This window comes from Pinus tabuliformis, chromosome 4_2 (assembly GCF_031772625.1).
Source record: "Pinus tabuliformis cultivar Carrire ecotype Pingquan chromosome 4_2, CPIR1, whole genome shotgun sequence".
Taxonomy (NCBI): Eukaryota; Viridiplantae; Streptophyta; class Pinopsida; order Pinales; family Pinaceae; genus Pinus; species Pinus tabuliformis.
The window spans coordinates 725430831-725446106 of record NC_142304.1 but is presented as its reverse complement, the minus strand read 5'-3'; positions in this window follow the sequence as shown (position 1 = coordinate 725446106).

Here is a 15276-nt window from a genome sequence, read left to right as displayed (position 1 = left end):
TTGTTGGATTAACTCGTCAATTTGGTTTGTGGACTATTCCACTTTCCATCTTGTGATGTCATTCCACTCATGTGTTCCTTTGAGGCTGCTTACTATTGCAAGCTTCTAAGGGACACACTTACTTTTTCCTTTCATGTGTTAGAACCCTTGGGCATCTCACTTGACTCATTGCAAGGTCGCACACTTGATTTTGACCAAAGTAATCATAATTACCTCTGCACGCCACTGTGATCAAGGCACTACATTACCACCCACTACTGGGAATCCTACTCCAAACAGTATGAGGTCTAGTTGGGACTTCTTACTGAGGATATCCCTTGAATGTTGGAGTGTCCAACACCATCAACATTTCTAGTGCGAGAAGGAGGGCCAAATGACAATTTGAGCCCTCAAAGTCTGTTTTGAATATTTGCACATCATTCATTGACTTACATCACAATCTCAACCCCGACATGTTTTTCTCATGCTCATGATTTCAAAGTGTCAGAGGATGTTATTAATGACTTGTCACAACTCAAATATGATGGTGAAGGTGGAATATCCTTGTTAAGACATGAAGTTACCTTCTTGGGTTTTCATGATAGGAATGAAGTCCCCTTGGATGACATTACCTGCGGGTTGTTCACTTACACGTTCGAAAGGTGCATTAAGTAATAGTGTCTCACATTGTCCGTAACCTCTATTCACTCCTTCGATCACATGATCAGAGAGTTAGGATGTGATTTCTTTCATTATGATCGTAAATCACTTAATAAAAAATCTTAAAATTATGAAAAGAACCTGATGAACTTGTTGCGCAATTTTGGCAACGCTTCCATCATCTCGCTTTTGAATTTCTGGAAGATGAAGTTGATTGGGATTTTCTCATAGAAAGGTTTAAGTATCTTCTTCACATATCAAACAATCAACATGAATTATAATCATTCGAACCCCTCCCATTATACCTCAATATTATAGATTCTAAATTTGAGATGGAAAAGGTTGCTATCACAAATGAATCTTCGTCCCCCTCTCATCAAACAACTCTAGCTTAGTAGGATGAGTTGAGAGAAGTTGTGAATCCAGTTGTTGAATTGTCACCTCCTCCCACCCCACCTACTCTAGATTGTTGTGCAGATCTGGATTGCAAACCTAATGGTTTTTACGTGATCTCATTTTCTCAAATTCCATCCTTTGGTTCCTTTGGTCCTTCGAATTATGGTGTCTTGTGTACATCCGTTCCAGATTCCACATGTAATTTTCATGAGGATTAAATTATGGATGGAGTTGGTGTTTAGAAGCCAACTTGAGCTATCATTTTTTATGAGTATGTGTGGGAATCTGAAGAAGAACCTGTAGAGAAGGACTACCACCTTCTGTCCGCGCCTTGTCCACTTTATCTTGACATCTTCTGTGATTCTGCCATACCTGATTTTTCTTATAAAAATTTATTCCCAAATGTTTATTCTTCCAATCATTCACAAATCGCACAAGATGTCAATCCATCATTTGATTGCAAAGAGGACAAATCTTTCTTCTCAAATCTACTTGATCTCTCATCTTTCATTTTCAGAAATACAAAGGGTGAAAATTTCTGTTTCTCATCGCCCCATATGTATGATTGTTCAAATAATGAGGATATTGATGTACATATCTAATTTTCCGATCGTGGATGTCATTATCTTTTCACTCATTCATTTGATCACGATTCTGATTCAACTGTTGTTGATGTTTCTAAGCCATCGGTATTTGATGATCCATCTTCTGATGAAGTGGAAACCCCTCAAGTTGTTGAGTCACTTCAGCTTGAGATGATGGTTACATCAGTTCCAATTCTGATCATAAATCTATTGAATCACCCCACGCTCCTCATCACTCTCTTGTTTACATTGAAAATAAATCTAGTTCATAGTTTTCACATCCTCCACCAGAATCACACAATCCTATTGCTCATGCATTGGAGGATTCATACATAGCAAGAACTGTTGTGAAATGAAATTTTTCTTCTTTTTTCATGTTTCCTCATTTGTCACATTTGAAAGAGTCTACATATTTTTTGTCTATGCGCAATGTGACACAACACCATGATACGCTTGTAGGGTGCCTTTCATGCATTTTCAATATTTTCTTTTTTGTAGACACATTCAAACTTCAAACATTCTGGTTTGCATTTTTTTATCTTTCTTGTTTATTGGTTGGCTTGAATAACTTTCTTGTGAGTCATGCCATCACTTACATGGGTTAACCAATGCACCGATGGTTGTATTGGAAATATCACCTCTTGTGAGTTGACCCATGCTCTGCTTAGCTTAGGAGTAGGAGTAGTGTTTTCTTTCTCTTTTGTTTGCTTACTCCATTTTTCTTCTTTCCTTTACTTATTTTTTTGTTTATGCACCCATAGGATTAGTTCCCCCATGAAATTGTGTTTCGCTTCTTGAGACAAGCAAGGTGAAATACAAGAGGAATTGTACAGCTATCAACATTTGGTTATCTATCTATTCCCTCACTTTATGAAGATCTTGCATTTTTTCCAGTCAATGATACCTTGATGGAAAATAAGTTCCTTTTAGAGTGAGTCTTGGTGAAAACAGAAAAATTTCACTCTTAACTAGTACCGCCTACTCTAATCAGTTTTCTATATTCGGTTAACCCTTGTCAACTCAGTCAAATAGAGTAAGGTGAGGGGAAAAACCTTAACAAGTATGTTAGAGGTATATATAAACATCCTTATCTTAAGGGAAAACCTATTCTACTCTCAATAAGTTGAGATCCCTCTTATGCCTCATGAAATAAATAAGTGCCTATGCATAGTTCTTTGAAAAATTAAAAATGAAAAATAATAATAATAAAGGTGAAAGAAGAGAAAAGCTTCCTACGCAGAGTGGTGAAGAAAGTAACTCTGCGAGGGTACTATCCAGGCTCACTGGTAGTGGATAAATGTTGGAAATAATACTCATAGTGGGGGAGGGGGCAATTAGTATTTATCAAATCAATAACTTTTTCTTATCATACTTAGATTTATATATGCTACTTCAATGAAGGGAACTCATGTGTGCATGCAACTTTCTTTAAGGCAGTCGACGTATATCCAGTGAACTTATGATTCAGTTAATTCATCATATGTTGATCTTTAATCAGTGCATCAATACTTTATTAACCGTTTAAACAGTAACCATGTGTAGAATAACAAAATAAGCCATTAGACATAAGCGACACACATGAACACCAAGATTTAAGGTGGAAAGCCAATGCGAGACAAAAAACACCCGCTGCTGTCATCTTTGTATTCTTTTAATATAAGAAAAACTTGTTTACAATCTTGTACTAGTGCAGATTCATATCATTACGCAGGCACCCACCTGTAGAAGGCTACAACCTTCTCTCATTCTCTAGCTTCTATTGGAAGGGAGCTACAACCCCCTAGCTCTTGTATTGGCAATATGTTTACTAGTACGTAGACACCGGCCTACAGAAGGCTCCAACCTTAACTCGTTTTCCAGCGTCTACTGGAAGGGATCTCCAACCCCTTGGCTCTTTTACTGTCCGATATGTTTACTAGTATGTAGGCGTCGGCCTACAAAAGGCTACGACCTTCTCTCTTCCTCCAGGGACCACATTTTGTTAATTTTCAGACTAGATACTCCTAGTATGCATCAACACAATATGAAGGCCACATTTCATCCAATTTTCATATTGTACCCATCAACAAGATTGAAGCTCAAAATCAATCACCATGACAATACAACCAATCACTAAAAACCTATTAACACTGAAAGCAAATCACAATCAATCAATTTGAACATTCATAATATTGTCACCAGAACACGTAGCAGAACCCATAACTATGCATCAACAACCAAAAGCAACTGCAACTTTAAACATCATATCTCATAATGTATACGCTACTTAGAAGTGCCTAACCAACGTGTATACGTGCCTTTACCAAGGCGAACCATCGTATAGATATGCAAATACTAACTTAAAACTTCACAGCTATTCTAGACTATCCATGATCAGACCACATAATGATAACCCATTTTAGGTCTTATGATCCTAATCCATCATTAGATCTCATCCATCATCAACCACTTAGGTTCATCCTTATTTCGTATCAAGAAAATCACCAGAGACCCATAACATGCATATTTCATTTTGATCTAAATCTTCATAAGATATTCATTGCTTGCACACCTAGCCCATTGATATTATCCTCCTTATATACTTAGATTCTTTGTCAATACCTCGGACCAATACCTCACACCAAAAACCTCAGACAAAATACCGCGATCCAAAAACCTTAGACCAAAACCTCAAACCAATACCTTAGACCAAAACCTTGATTTTCCAACCCATACACACTTTTCCTCTCATGAAAGTCCATGTATATGTATATGATATTTTTGATCTGTGAACCTACATGTACACACTACTTGAACAAAGTGAACCAGCGTAAACTTCTTAAACCAATCTCTTTTTTCCATCTTTGGAGTCTGATTTGTAATCCTTTTATGTTAACCTGCTACACTGTGAACTGTCATCTATGTGAGTTGCCATCAAGGACACCACCTGTATCATAATGCCAACAATCAATGCTTGTGTTCTTGAAGTGCCTCCATCAGGGTATTGTCTAGGCCTATTGGTAGCAAAGCAATACTAGAGATGAAACTAAAGCTTTGATAGTATCTATTACTTGTTCATCAATATACCCCTCATCCCCAATCGAAACAACTCATTTGACTTGGCTTGGTATGTGTGATGTTGATAAAGAGAATGGTAGGGACTACATATATAACACAAGTTAGTCAAGAAGCCATGATGATCAAAGAATTGAACAATACTTTCGGAACAGTTAGACTCGCTTTAGACGAAACAAGGTCCATATAGAGAGTTGGATTTCTACCAGTATGTCACCAATGTTGTAGTGGCTACAACCACCCTCCAAAATTTTACCTATGCTTTGTTTTGGATCCTCCCTCCTAAAATCACAACAGCTCATCTTACACTAACCCAGGTACTTGTGATTTGATTGAGCTTTATCTTCTACTTACGGCTTGTGTTTTCTAACTTGATTTTCTGTCTAACCCACAAGTTGATCTCTTGACTTGGTTTCAACCCAGTTCCAGGATTGCCTTAGTGAACTGCACAATCCTTGAGGGAAATCAGTCTTTAGTTCATGAATTGTGCAATCCAAGCCTGCAGTGAGCCTTTAGCTCCAAAAATATGCAGAGCCAACTAACAACCTTCCTTCAACTGGGAAACTACGAAGAGCATGAGAGGTAGACTGAGCCACTCAACCACGAAATTAAGAAAAACCTACTGTGCTCAGAAATTGCTTAGTGCATGAAACAAAGATTTTCCCAGTCCTTCCCAGAATTGTGCAATCCTTCTAGACAATTCATGGAAACTTCTCCCCCAGAAAAGGAAGAAAAATAAAGGGAAAGAAGCATCCCTAGGAAGCAAGGATCTATTATTTGTTTCTCGAAGGTGACATATTACTATCTTTACAAGATTCTGCTAAGATTTGTTGTTGTCCTTGATCTCAAACATACATGTCATGAATTCCATTTTTCTCAAATTTATGTAATGGATGCCTCTAAATCTCAATTATACATTCAATCGTCAAGCTCTAGCTTCCTTAGAAGATCAAGGAGCCTTCAAAGCATTGTCATCGTTTTCTAGGGTGAGTTTTGCTTTTATCACCTTTTGTTGCTTTTTCTGTCGCTTTTGTTTCTTTAGCTTGTGAGGGTGTTGATTCACTCATTTATCGAATGACTTTTGAGGTTTTATGAGAAACGACATTACCCGGCTTCTGCACTAATGGTCGCCATTGTGGCAAATACCTCCACATGCTTTGTTCTCCTTCTGTTTGGTTGACCCCTACACTTGTTTTCCTTGCATTCATCATTACTCAATCAGACCTACACTCAACATCACACCATCCTTCAAATCTGATTGTTTGCAAACTCCCCTTGGGAAGATCTAGGCTCCCCTTGCTCGAATCTCACATTCACTTGCATGCACTACGCAATATGGTAGCTCAATGCCTTTGCCTTAGTTTTGGAATTGCAAAGAGGTTGTCTTGACCTGGCTCCAACTGTGTACTGCACAATGCTTGGGTCTAGTCTCCTAGCTTGGGCATTGAGACTATGAAATGCACAGTCTCTCCTATGCCCTGTCCCAGACTGAACTGCACATTGCATAGTTCCAGTCATCAACCTTCCACACTGGCTGTTGGGACTGTCCAGTCCATAGTTCCCACAGTCATTCAATCACCCTTGTCAATCAAAATTGTGAAATACCTCTCATTATATGCCCTGATTGCTACTTGATCACGCTGTGAAGTTAGATTTGTAAGAGAATGTTTTCTTTCCATGAGTGTCCTTTCTGTCCCACAGGTACCACATTCGTGAAGCAATTCTCTTTAGAAGTCATTGTACCATGGCACTAAAGATGGATGTTTTAGGAGAGACCACTGGAAGCAATACTGGGGAAGCAACTGAGCAAGTGCTAGTTAACTTGCTAATATATGCAGACACTCAACTGTCCATAGAAAAGGAGGTGACACTAACATGGAAATAAGTACAACAACAATACCCGAAGGTAGTAATCCAATACAAGATCACGAAAAGAGGACATTTTTGACATAATACATGGAGAACAAAGATGTAAAATAAAAGTGAATTCAATCTTACTGCAAGCAGCTTTGGAAGCAGAAGCAAAATGAAGCAGAGGACACCGATAGCAAAGTGGAGGAAGAGAAAATGTAGAGCTCACAGGTAGTAGAACTGAAGTTGCAGGATATGGAGAAGAAGTTGAAGGAGGAACAAGAGTTGAGAAGAAGAGAAAGAGAAGAAAAGAAGAAACATGCAGAAGAAGAAAGGAAAGGCACAATGACAGAGAAAACAAATCCCATACAGGTTGTGGAATCAAAATAACCAGCAACTGAGGCAGATAGTGAAGAGATGCAGGATTAGGAAATGGCTCAACAAATTGAGCAGATGAACATGGAGTTAGACCAAGAGCCATGAAATTAAGAAACTGACCGCATGCCTAGAGCACCCGAGGCCACATCCCTGTCTCCGCCACCTTCAGTGTCTAAACCAATCCCGAGAAAACAAGGAGATGATATCCTCCTTGATGATGATCTAGTCATGGATGTGTATAGTCTATCATTCGATGAGTTGAAAAAGACGAGTGTACCGACATGAAGGAAGTGCTTTTCAGATGATCACGCACCACCTGAATTCATCAAGGAAAGGGTGATAATGCCAGACACCAGGAAGCGTCCACCTGCCCTTTCCAAATTCAACTTGGCCTACATCGAAGCAAGAAGATACAATGTTAAGTACTTGTTTGCCAAGAACGAACAACTAACAAAGAACTTACAAGGAACTAGGAAAAAGGCAGAACAATATCGAGAGCAGAGCACAGTTTCCGCAATGGCAGAGATGAGGAAAGTGATGTTGTAGTATAAACACTTGAGACCACCATGCCGAAACTCTATGATGAATTTATCACCATGCGTAAAGAAGTTGTCCATGTGCATGGCTAGTAGCAACGGACCAAGGAGTTTGTTCAAAATCTTAGGAACATACATGCTACCATCACGCATGTGAAATAGTGGATAATGAGATACAAAGGAGCCCCACTTCACTTGTCAAAGATGATTAAGCCACAGGAAGAGTTAGAGAAAGTAAAGGTTAAGATGTTGATCCAGAACTATGAGCAGCTTCCCCGTTTGTCAGCAGTATACATGTTTCATATGCATGGTTGTACAAGAGCATGGATGTCATGGTGAGAATGCACAAGATCCCGTCAATTGGTTCCCTCAACAAAGTTAAACATAAGAACTAGGTATGACTAGAGATCGATGAGTACATGGAATAGCTAAGGCGAGAGGACACCATGGAGGACTTGGAGTTCAATGCATAAAATATGCAGAAGTACATTGGTAGTCCTGTCAAGGACAACATCATGTTATTCATACTTTAGAATGACTCGAATATAGGTTCTGAGACCATGCACACAGATGCCATGGAGGCAAGAGTCCACCTTCAGGAAGACAACATCAAGAAGTTTGGGAACACCATCATGAAACACCAAGCTTGGCATGTGACTGAAAAGCACCAGGTGGAGGTTGCCGAGTTGGTATTTCCCCAAACTTTAGAGTCATAGTGTTTTGTCTTGTTAGGATGTCTCTAGCCTATTTTGTCTTACATGGGTACATGTGGAAATTGAATTTTATTTGTAAATATGTTGCCACTGAAATTCCAAGTGTCATTAGTGGAATGTGAATAGTCACTATGTAATGTAATGAGGTATTTCTAAAGAAGTTGAAGAGCCATGAGGGTAGTCAAAGAGTCACAAAGGGGAATGTCAAGGGTCACCCCACCCTTTGTTATGAATATAATCTCGTAACTCATAGAATGAGCTTTTGGGAGCTAAGCTTTTAGTTAGGCTTAGGTTTAGAGAAGGCTTGGGAGTATTGTGATGAGCCTTAGCTTATCCACAACACAAAGAAAGTATACTTCTTTAGAGGAGAAGGTGGTGTTGACTGTAATGTTCCATTATTTGGGCTAGTGGCTGTCAATGGTGTATGTATGGATGGAACTTTCACTTAATAATAATATAATTGAGCCAACACGTTTTCATGCATATTTTGTTATTGTAGTTCGACTATTCTAGTTACTTTATCAATGTATGTTTTTTAACTTACACATTTTCTTATGAACTATTTTGTATGCAATTGTATGAATCTTGTTGAAGGCATGTTGTTGGCACTACATTACCACCCATTGCTGCGACTCCTACTCCAAATGGTTTGAGGTCTAGTTGGGACTTCTTACCCAGGGGATCCCCTTGAATGTTGGCGGGTCTAGCACCATCAACATGTTGTAAGCAGGATATTGGAGACTCTGCCTGAAACTTTGTTTTGAAGTACTACAGTGGTCTACATAGGTATATCCAAATGCACATGGGCTTCTTGGACATCTCTATTGGGCTTCCAATCTATCCCATTTTTCACCATCCTAAACAACCATTTTCATTCATTTATCACACTTATTTTACTGTCTATCAGCCATCTTATTATGTTTCTTCGTGAATGTGCCACATTAAGCTTACTAATATTAAAGTAGTTAATTATCATTGTTTTCCTTTATTTTTTATGAATTAGAAAGCATTATTTCTGATTTTGTTGATGATGGCTTTCCTAGTGTTGCTCCAATGCTTCCCATGCAGTAATAGTAATCAACCTCCATGATTGGTATACCTTCTACATAGATCTAAGATAAATTGTGGAACATGTGTTTCATTCCTAGGGATTTTGACATGGATTTATTTTATCCAAGTCATACCTAGGTCAACTCCATTAGGATCCATCTTGACATGATCTACAGGTCAAACAACTCACATCAGACATAATCATGTGACTAACTTTGAATGTGATTCTCAAAACATGCCCAATAAGGTGAACAATAAGCAATTTCTCCAAAAAGTTCATGGATTAGGAGATACATGTGGTTATTTCATGAACATATTTATTGTTATGGCCATTAGTAGATTGTGTCCCAAACAAAGCAACTATTTATCAACTAAAACATGTCTAGCCTATTCTAAGATGATTCTATGGTATATTAATCCAATTTAATCTAATCTTCAGTTTTTTTGCAACCAAGATCTCCAAAAAACAAACAAATTTATTAATTTGTAATTTCCATAACTGTTACAATCCATATTTGGAGGAATTAGTTCTAATTCACTGCTATAGTTCTCTTGTATAAATATATGGACATATATTATGTTGGAGAAAGCTAGATTGAAGGAAGTTAGGTTAGGAAGGAGGAGAGAACCATGATTTTAATCCTATATTACAACTTTCATCAATGCAACCCTCTTAGTGGGGATCACTAGTTAGAAGAGGTATCATATCTATATATTTATTTCCTCTTAGTTGCCGGTTATGTGTTATTTACTATTATTGTTACAAATATTATTCATTTATTTAATAGTCATAAGATCGTAGCCTCTATCATTATGTAAAAATGTAGTTCCTGGATTGGTCTCTTCATTAGGTGTGATGGTTATTTTATTACTGTCACAATTTTTTGGTTTGTTTAATTGATAAAATGGGTGTTACAATAATTATTTGAGTGTTGAATTTTTTCCAGGAGTGCTTGTTCTTTTGAATAAGAGTGAACATGTGACAAAGTGTGATTTATTCTTCAATGTGTTCCACTTTATTCTAAATTTGAGCATTTTTTGGAGGGTGGAATGTGTTTGGAATGTTTAGAGTGATATTTACAATGATTGGTTTTGATATTTTGTTAGCTCTAGTTTCCATTTGTTCCTACCTATATTTTGAACAATAACCTTGAAACAAAAACCTACTCGAATTGATAAGTTATGTGTGAGTTAGATTGGATGTTCTGAATTAAAAGGAAAATTAATCCACCCAACATTTTGGTACTATTGATGGGGAGGTTATTAGAGGTTCATATGTGTGACTAGCATTATTTTTAGTGCATTTATTGGGAGTGTGATTAATTGTTCTTATATCTAAGGTTTCATGGTAGTAAGATGAGAGGTAAGAACATAATCATTGCTTTGACATACTAAAGTTTTCTCGACCTCAAAAGGAGTCAAGACACATTGGTTTCATTCACTGCAATCAAGTTTTGCTCCAATAAGAAATAGAATTTATTTTATCTCTATACGCTAATCCACGTGCTGATAGAATATATCGGCTAGCTAATGAAGATTATTAAGCAATGGAGAAATGGTGTATCATGGAATCTATTAATGAGTAGTTAAAGTGGATCATACGATGGTTCTATTAAGATGAATAAATCAACCAATGATAAATCCACAAGGGAGGAAATTGGTATTTTGTTTGAAATTTTTAAAATTGATATTGTTAGTTCTTTATCTTCGGGATTGGGTGATTTTTAGGGAAAGTAGAAGCAAACTCAAGTTGAAAAATTATTTCCAATATTATGCTCCAATTGTGGAAAAACCACTCACTCAGGAGGCGTCCACTTAACAATGAATAATACTATGGCATTTGTGAGCAAGATCACTCAACGAAGAATTGCCCATGGCTGCCAAGATTAAAACCAGTGTTCAAGGAATTAGGTGAGGAGATAGAGAAGCCATAACAACCTTGACCATGGTTATAATTGAAAACCCATCATCATTGTTTAATACTTGGACAAACATGTATGATCCTCAATAGGTTCTCGACAAAATTCAGAATCCTTTTATTCCATGGAAAATTCCTAGTCCTCATTTAATTCAATACCCTCCCCTATGGCCGCAGTGGCCCCCTCACCTAAGTTAGATAGGCCTATTGCATCAAGGATGGGATGGAGCCTCCTTTCTAGGATATTTCCCTATGCAAACTCATATACTTGTACAATATCAATGACTTCAACTCCCATCCAATGCACAAACAAGTAATATTCCTTTGCGATCTCAAATACATGTGCAACCTAACCCAAATCCAAACAATAAGGATACACAACAAGATGAAGCACCTGTCTTTCCCACTTACTCCCCCATTCAATGTAATGATATATATTTTAGATTGTGGGGAGGAGATAACTAAAGACATTTCATATTACAACAAAGCATGAAGAAGATAATTTATCCCAGGAAGAATCCCCAATCCATACATTAATAGAGGAATAATACATAATTGGAACTCACGCTGAATCAGGTTTTAGAATTGATACTGTTGTTACAACTGATGTTGTTGAAAATGTTGAAATTGTTGTAACAATTGATGCTCTAATTATTATTAGTGCTAAGACTGTTACTACTAAAACTATTGAAAATGTTGAAACTATTGTAACAACTAATGTTATAACAACTGATGTTGTAACAACTATTATTGCAGAAACTATTACTGTTGAAACTATTGAAAATGTGTTGTGTAACCAAATCTAAAAAACAAGAAACGATAGATGAACAAATTGAAAATAAGCCTCTTGGAGGGGGCAACCTCCTTTATATCACATAAATGAACAATTCTTGGATGATTAAAATGAAATACCTCCTTGGTATATATAGGAGTCTAAGGGGTCATAATATAACTAGGACCTACATAAAAATAATAATATAAGAGTTTTGGAGGCTACACTAGTATTATAGGGACCTAACAAGCCCCTGTCCTCCAAAAACGTGTTGTCCTCAATGATTGAGTAGTTATATATGTGTCTGAATAAAATAATCATCCTCCCATGTGGAGTCTTTAGCAAGTAAGTTCTTCCACTTAATGAGATACTATAAAATTGATTTGTTTCATAGTTTCCAGATTCTTGTTTCTTTTATTGGTTCAGGCTCCAATATGATTTTTCCTTCCTTGTCAAGTTCTAGAAATATAGTTTGAATATGGAGCTTGTAGGAAGCTACAATATGTATGCCATAGTACCAATCTTTTGTAACACCTTTTCAGGGCCATAGTACTGGGGTGATAATTTATTATCCTTCTTAGCTTGCTTGAGGGACATTTTTTTGTATGGTTGTATTAGAAAAATACCCAATCGCCCACATCAAAATGTATTTCATTGCAATGCTAATTTATGTGGTGTTTCATTCGATTCTGTGCCAGAGACAAGTTATCCTTTAAGAGGTGGAGAACTTATTTTTGATGCTCGACGTGTTCTTCCAATTCTTGAAACCTAGAATTATCTCTTAGAGATGATGTGATGGATGGTAGATGATATCCAAAAATCATAATAAATAGGGTCATTTTTTTGTGGTATGGAAGGAAGTGTTATACTACCATTCTTCCATGAGTTACCACTTGATCCATTATTTTTGTTTATTAGATACAACGAAAGGAAGATTTTCTTCCAAAAAAAATTTCATTATCTTAGTTTTCTCATTCAATTGAGGATGATAAAATGAGCTACAATCTAATTGAGTACCAAGGCAAGAAAATAATTTTTTCCAAACATTTCTAGTGAAAATGAGATCTCTATCACTTACAATAATGTTTGAATTTCGATGCAAATTTTGAACTATTTCCACAAATGCAGTAATGTTAACATTATGGCTCATGATTTGTCCTTGATGTCAACCTCATCACAATTTGTTTGTCTCCATGGATTGTATGGATTGTCACAGTTTGTTGTGAGTCTCCATAGATTGTATGTATTTTTTGTTCACTATGGTGTCTACATGATGGTTAACAATTGTTGTTTCATGATGGTATGTCTACATGAATCATTTGATGGTCAATAGTTGTAGGAGTGCAGGATCCCTAATAGTTGGAACGTAGGAAAAGTTATAGGTTTGGATGAGGTTTACATAGGATTCCTAAGATGATTACAGAGTCAAAAATAAATTTTGCATGTGTTATAGAGCAGTAGGAAGAAATATGCCAAGTCTTGGACTGAGTGGAACAAATTTGGCCTAGATTAAGCCACAAACATTGGCAGTGTTGTTCCTTTATAAATAGTTCCAGGCTATAGAACTATGCCAAAGCATTCAAGTAAGGGGTATTCTTGAAAATGGATGCTTCAAAGATACAAACCCTCTTTGAGGTTATTAATACTTCAAAATTTTAAATAACATTCAAAGTACCGACTCCCAACCGTAATAACATATATTTCTTTGAAAGTATTTGGTATAAGAATGGAGAAGAACCTAAAAAATCAAATATTCTCATTGAATATTAAATTATCTAAATGAGCACAAGCATATACAAAAATTTATATAGTAGAACATTAATACATATGACAATTGGTACAAATACAACAACCAAGTGATGTAGAGAAATTAAATTAAACATATTTTTAATCAATTTTATCGGTAATGAATATAAATTTGTAGTGAGATGTCAAGGATCTTGATATTCAACCCACCCTTTCCCAAATATCCATACAACATCAAATGTATGCAGAAACGATTATGTAGACACATGAAAGTACTCACATAGTACACAAATGTTGTTATAAATCATAAACACAACCCTTTGATTATATTCAAACATCCAAGTATTACAACAATATTCCAAGGCTTGTTCTAGGTATCAACCCTTCTCCATTAAAAAATAATAGTATGTACATAGTATTTTACAAAAACCTTATTTTCTAAGATTTAAACTGAAAAATAAATATTGTCCAAAATATTTTGAGTAATTTCAATAAAAACCTAAGTAAAATTAGAATTTTTTTCTCCAAAAAATATTCAATTGTCCTTAATATTTGCATTTGGTTTCGATGTATCTGAATCTATTATGTTTGACTACTTCAAAATTCGAACCGTCCTAATCATTTGTTGACCTAGTGTCTTGATAATCTGCTCTTTATCCAACATGCTTAACAAGTTGCTCCCAATGTTCATCAATCAGATAATCTAGATCAATCATTTTTCTAAAAGCTTCATTTGCGTTTGTAAAACTTTTAAAACATGGTTTAATTATGAAAAAATGTTTGATCTCATAACAAATAAAAATATCACCATCTAAAATTTGAAGTAAACTTTGTCCACTTAATTATCCTTTTATCACAACAAACTTTGACATGTCCTTATCTATCATTTTCAACAATCTTTGATAATTCTTCCATGTCATCATTTTTCCTTGTGAATTCATAAAAGATGGCAAACCCTTTTGCTACAAAATATAAATTTTTTGTGACATTTATTAATTTTAGTCTGCAAACTTTCACACTTATCTTTCACCTGCAACATTAGAGTCTTCTCTTTTATAACATTCCTAGTTGGTATAACTGATTCAATTATATCATTGATGCATAAATCTTCTAGTCCTTCCCTTGCCTTTGTATTTAGAAACTTGATGATTTGAGTTTCTAGACTAGGCTTATTTCCCAATTCAAGTTTGATTCCATTAATAGCCTCCTTTTCCCTTTCTAACAATTCCTCTTTCTCAATAATTATTTCAATTGAAGACCAATAATTAGATACCGAGGACAGGATTTCCAACAAAATTTATTCTTTTTCCTATATCAAACATTGAATAATATTTGATCCAATCAAATATTGTTCAAGTTACTATTGAGGTCTAGAATTTTTTATATCTAAGATACCGATGCATTATTTGAATCAATGTTATTCTTTTCATCTCTATCCAATGATTTTTGTAATTTTATCAATCTCTTTCTTTTTTAAAGTGAGAGAAGATATTGCTTCTGTCAACCCGTTTGTTTCCTCACCTTCTGCTGAACTTGTTTATATTGTAGGAATCATTGTGCTGCCAACCTGCTCTTTTTCCTTTATCATCTTCTCCATCTCTGTTTCTATTTTTTGTATTTGTATATTATTTTCAATTAT